This window comes from Salmo trutta, chromosome 23 (genome assembly GCF_901001165.1).
Source record: "Salmo trutta chromosome 23, fSalTru1.1, whole genome shotgun sequence".
Taxonomy (NCBI): Eukaryota; Metazoa; Chordata; class Actinopteri; order Salmoniformes; family Salmonidae; genus Salmo; species Salmo trutta.
Window position 1 is genome coordinate 13,382,199 of NC_042979.1, and position 6,832 is coordinate 13,389,030.

Below are 6,832 nucleotides of genomic sequence, written 5' to 3' on the forward strand. Positions count from 1 at the left end.
TGGACCCATCATTAGTAGGCAGTCCGAGATGCATGAATTAATCATTATTGAGGCTGGGCACATTCTCCCCTTCCCGAGACAAGCACCAAAAGGTCCTAAACATTTAATAAGAGACGAGCAGCCTTCTGCATCGCTTTTGGGGAATGAGTCCAAGGCTTACCCCCAGTTGATCTCTTGCCTCTCAGTAATTCAGTACCTGCAGGCACTATTCCAAATGTAGATCTGTTTTTAAAACCGTCCCACCATTTCATCTTTCTCTTCAGTGGATGCTCCTCAGAGGAGGAATGGGAGGACCATCCTCCTCAATGAATTTCATAAAAATTGAAATAGTGAAACAGAAAACATATATATCCTTTTTAGATAAAAATATACTAAATACAGATTCACTTAACCAAATAACTGATTGAAACACAATGTTTTGCAATGAAGGTCTACAGTAGCCTCAGCAGCACTCTGTAGGGTAGCACCATGTTTAGTCGGAAGACAGCAAGCTTCTGTCCTCCTCTGGGTACATTGACTTCAATACAAAATCTAGGAGGCTCATGGTTCTCACCCCCTTCCATAGACTTACACAGTAATTATGACAACTTCCTGAGTATGTCCTCCAACTATCAGAGCTCTTGCCAGCATGAACTGACATGTTCTCCACAATCAAAGGATATAGAGAACTGAATCTAGTATGAAAGCATAAGTTATCAGCTAGCTAGCACTGCAGTGATAACATTGGTGATTAGTTGTAAGTCGCTCTGGATAAGAGCGTCTGCTAAATGACTAAAATGTAATGTAAAATGTAGTGACTCAAAGAGAGAGAACGGACAATAGGTTGAACAGTTGTTGAACATTCATTTCTTCCAAAATTAAGGAGACGCAACAGAGAGAGAGAGAGAGAGATTTGGTTGTGTTTTTTACTTTCACATTTACTTAGCTAGCAAATTCAGTTAGATAGTTTAGCCTACTCAAACACCCGCCTCAAACAGAGAGGGATGATTTGTTAGCTAGCTGGCTATGGCTATTCAATACTGGAACTTCCAAGTCAAGGTAAGCTTTTGGTTTTATGAATTTATTGCCACTGGGGCCCACCGGTGTAACAGCTAAACTGCTTATGCAGCTAGCTAGTTTAGCCTACTCAAACACCCGGCTCAAACAGATGGGCATGCTATGTTAGCTAGCTAGCTATAGCTATCCAACACTGGAACTCTTCCAAGTCAAGGTAAGCTTTTGGTTTTATTAATATATTGCAACCAGGGCCGTTGGTGTAGCTGCTTAACTGTTTTCTGACTCTACACTGTACTGCATGATTGTAACGTGTTTACTAAGTTCTAATAGTTCTAATTGACTATGAAGTGACAATGATGTAGGCTGTGTGTAGCGGTTAGCGGTCATAATATGAAGGTTTGGCCTGGAAAGGTTTTTCCGCCTGGTCACAGACAGCTGACGTGTTGTGCACTGAAGTCCACAAGCAAAGGAAAAAAGAGAGAGGAGGCGAGCACATATATAGTTGCAAGAAGGAATTATATATACAATGAGCAAAGTGATCATGCTGTTTTTATGTGGCAGCTATGAAACTGAGCTGTTTGTGTGTGATCAGGGGTGTATTCATTCCGTCGTTTCGTAAACGGAAGCAAACGGAATGAAACGGAGATAAACATACTTGTCCAATAGAAACTCAAATTTGCAACTGTTGGACTAATGATTACACCCTAGATCAGATAGATGCAGGCAAGAGTGTGCAAGGCGGTATTGAATGTGTCACTGTCTGTCACCTTGATTACTCAAAATTCTCTACCTGTGCACCTACATTGTAAACTTTAATTAATAGGCTAGGTTGTAGCAAACTCATGATCGGTACAGGACATTTTTGAGTATTTTATAGTAGCCTAAACCTATTGGTGTTACATTGATCTGGATGAATGGAATATGAATGACAGTCATCCAATATGCTGTAATAGAAATAAGCCCGTGCTCATAAAAAAACGAATTATCCTCCCTCATCTTAAACGGCACTGACCTCCACTGTTTCTCTTCGAACAAATATAAATACTTTAAACGGCTTGGCAAATCTCAGGAGAATAACATGTTGTATGAATCTTTAAAACAGAAGTGTTGAGTCTTACTCTACCCACAAAAATATGCTAAACTTAAAATGTGTCTCAGGGATTTATTTTTTCCATTGTCTGGAAAGTTGTCTAGATGTTTTCAAAGGGATGTCGATATTATTAGATTTTGTAGTCCCCTAGAATATAATTTATTTAGACTCTTCTCTTTTCTAAGATGGTATGTGTTACAGTCTATGAAGGGCGATAAGGAAACCGGATATGCAAAAGAAAAAAGATGGAAAAGGAATAAAGGCATAGATTACCATCATTCAATTTTAATTAGTTTCTGCATATCTGCGCTGCTGAAAGAAAGCCATTATAAACAGCACTGTGGTGTATGGGCACCATTTCCTCTTTTAGATCCATTACATCATCATTTCAGTTTATTGTATTCTTTGGCTATTTACCAGCATTCAAAAAAATAAGTTCCTATGATCAAGTAAACAATTAATTCTGTTCTCCCAGGGGACCAAATATACAGTTGTCAATATGATCCAAAGTCTGTCTAAAAGTCTGAATTGTCCTGCCAGTCACATCCATCCTCTTCTGTGTCATCACTTCTGGAGCTCTCCCTTAGCGCCATTAGAGTCCTTTGAGAGATCTTTGGCTATAGACAGTCTGCCAGACTCGTGTTGTGAGATGGAGGGCCTCGAGGGAGAAAGGGAGTGCTTTCCCTGTGTGTGAGTCATAGCCCTGTCACTGTCAGGGGGTAAAGAGAAGGCATGCCTTGTTTGGGACTAAACTCAGAATTCAGTGAGAGCCTCCATGTTAGAGCCTCTCGGGTCATCAGCTTGTCAAGACACGATATCATCAAGTAGGATTCTGACACGTAAACAACCAGAGATTTGGGAACCCTTTGGGCAGTAACTGGTGAAATAACAATAAACAAAGTATCTGTGAAGAATACCGTGTAGGAATTTCAATATGTTTAGCTTAGTTGCTTGGTTTCATAGAAAATCGAGCCGCGTGATCAAATGACAGATTTAATTTGCAATGGGACAGTAACTTATTACTGTCAACTATGTTTCATCTGTTTCCAACGGAACCTTGCCTTTACTATGGTGTATTGATTTTACACTATTAATATTGATTTTATATTCATGGTGATATAATATTAATGCTAGGTTGGCTGTCAGGTTAATATGCCACCCATCCATCCCTTGAAAATATATTTCCATACAACAGCATAGCCATATGTTTTACTGCTGATTTATCTTCAGATAATGTCACTTTATCAATCACACTTGAGTATTCACTGTTTTATCATTTGCATCATGTTAGGAAACAGGGCAGAAAGATGTTCCATTCTGTTGTTATCAGACCCTAGAGGCTGTGGGTGGGAATTTCATACAGGTTTCCTGGTATTTTGCCATATGAATAATTGATTAATAATTATAGTCACCTAAAACAGAACTTTCAATTCACTCTCCTCTCTGGTAAGACTTCCCATGTGATTTAATAATGGTAGGCTGAAAAGAAGGTGAAATGGACCAAGAACATTGACATTCCAATTTCCAATCTGTCTCCTACCCAGTCTCTCCTTTTCCATCACTGTATGGTTTACTGAACATTGGGATGTTTCGTAACAGAAGTGGGATGATAAACTGAAAACTATCGACACCGACCATACCAATCACTTATCGCAGGCATTTTGCTGATGTAGTTTATTACAACAAGTAGCCTATACTAGAGAAATGTGAAGTTTGAAATGAAATAAGTTTGCTACTATGGGTGATTGTTAATGGGACCCATACAACCATCAAACCAGTAGTAGTACTTTAAAGGATCTTTTTTTAAACGGTGGTGCACATTGTTATAAACGTATCGTTCTATTTATTGTTATTGCATCAATTCAGGCAATTTATTGAGATATGGATTTTGTCCATATCAACCAGCGATTTATCTTAATGATGTCTGCCACTGTTCAGTATAAAACTGAAAACTGTTGTCCTGTCTACACATGCTGGGGTTTGAGTCCCAGGGACCCAGAGCTCCTTATGTCTGTCTGAAGGGAGGGCCACCATCTGTCCTGTTGGGATTAAACCGTATAGATACAGCCACAACACTAATGGTGTTGTCACAGAAAGCAGCTTGAAGATTCATATTCAAACTTCATTAGAAAGCAGCTACACAATTCTGTATAATTTCCTAATTTCTGTCACATTCTAGTAACTTCCCTGAGTAGATTTTGAGACCATCTGATATGAATGTGTATATCACCTATTGGCTCACATCATAACACATGGTTTCCAAACTTCGGGGAGCTCCCGTTAGGGATGGCGCTGTGTCGTCCCCCCCCACCCCCCCACACACACACAAAAAATTACAATAATATATATTTTTGTTTGTTTGTTCAGGAACTCAGTCCGGCTTTAAACGTACTCTTGAAAGTTGTAATAGTAGAATGCATAAGGTGCAATTTCAAAATTGGGTTGTGCATCATCAGTTCCTCTGTCATGTCAGTCATTACATACCTTAGAAAGCTATTTATAACTTGTCAGAAATGTCCAGATCAACTAGCCCATGTCAGCTAACGTTTTTTTATTTTGTTTTTTAGCCCATAGATATTGTTGTAATTTTTTTGTCACTCAAATAACACATGAAAACTTATTAGACATGGCAAAATGTATAGAATTGCAAGCAAATCTGCTTTAAAACGGCAAAGTTTTCTTTGCACCCCATGACAAAATATGTAGAATTTCAGGAAATAAGCTTTGAACCTGCAAAATTCTCTCCACCAACAAGAGGGGTGTGAACAGTTTGTGTCATAAACAGTGCTTGTGCCCATAGAAATAGTGGCGTGTGTGAACGCTTGCGCGGCGAGGGAGACTTGTACACACTAGAGCTTGAAACATTACAATACTCATGTCTGTTCCGTTAAAAGTTACAGTATCCGTACGATAGGTATAAAAACAACATTTGACAAGGCTATTACGTTTGTGTTTGTTTATTGGACAACATGCATCCAGACATCATGTTTATAAATGTATATTTGATGTGGTGACGGGTACATATGTGCAATTACAGTGCATAGGATGAGATTACTGATGCTGAAAGAATGCCATAGAAAGTTCAACCAAAGGCAACAACAGACAGTGCGAGGACACTTGAAGGTTCACATGAGAGGTCATTTCTATACACCATGTCCATACAGTATACAGTATATTGCGTTAGTTTTTATTTGCAAGACATTTATTTCTGATAAGAAATACATTTGTTTGCAAGTTATGTTTCTATCAAGAATATTCGATCCCTAAGACATGTTATTCTGAAATGATTGATATGTGCATTTTCCCCCGCGTTTGGCACAAAGTATCAGAGCTGCACTATGTTTGACTTGATGAAAATCACAGTCACATATAGAGAACAAAACTGCTTCATATGACAACACATTGAGGGATATGAAAAAACATCAGATCACGCTCAACAAACTGTACATTAACATATTCTCCTCATTATTGCAATGTAACATTGGTCATATACAATATCATTGCTTTACAATTTTTTTATGTATTGTCTATTACACTGGCTATTTCACATTTGCACAAATGCATATAATGTCAAATAGTTATTTCTCATATATGAACAGATAACCGAGCAACATTTTGTCAACCTCATCAAGGTAGACTTTTGCAAGCCCTGTTCTTTTTCACTATTTGATATACTATTTTCTGGTATGATACAGACTTGATTCAGCTTGTGATAAAAAGAGCAAGAGATATATATAGCATTTCATTAAAATGATAGTTAAATTCTTCATATATGATAAAGAGAAAACAGATTTCTAAAAAAGTAATATGACAAAATGTAAAATGTAAAATGTAAGTACATGGCCATTAACAGATTAGTAGTTGTGTTAGAATGATGTTTCAGTAAACCTGGGAATCATACATTAGAACCCTGATTTAAAAAAAAAAAGTATATATTTGCATTCTTGATATCTTGATCTTGATATAAAGTATCTCTTCTTCCATTAAGAAAATAGAACCATGTAAAAATCTAAACAATAGCTTAATGTTGTTTTGGTGGATCATGTCAAAAGCCAAACAAAACATATGTTTAAATGTCCTTTGAAACTGTCTCCACATTCACAGAATATAAATATTTACAGAAAACGTTAATGTACGATGTACTTTTTTGCAATAATAACTATCATTTGCATAATCATTTCAATAAATACATCTGACTTTGGAGGTAAACACCACAGAGGAAGTACACAAATCATATAACTTGGTATTATTTACATGTACATGTGCTGTGTGTTTAGAAGGAGAATTGGGCTGAGCCAGCAATCCGAACAGTGACTCGAGAGATAGAGATTGGCAGATGCATCTCAGGTTTGCTGATGATAACTATTATTATCTGTGTCTACGAAATTCCCCAAATGATATCTCCACATTTCTAAATTCATTCTCTACAATAGGTAGGATACTTTCTTTAGAAACTGCCGTTGGTACTGTAGGTTTATGTTGTGTATGTACTGTACATGTTCTTTATGTGCTGTTGAATAAAAATGTATGTAGAAAAAATGCCGTTGGCTACGTGCTTTGCAAGGGCAGGCTGTAATGCCACATGATATACACTAGTAATGTCGATATGTTTCAGACAACATAGTTACCAACAGAGCACAGACACTACGGCTTTACTCATTTATCTCATAGGAAATAGAAGGCCAATAAATTACCTTATGAATGGTATAGGGTGACATTATGGTGAGTTACATTTTAGTAGCCGCT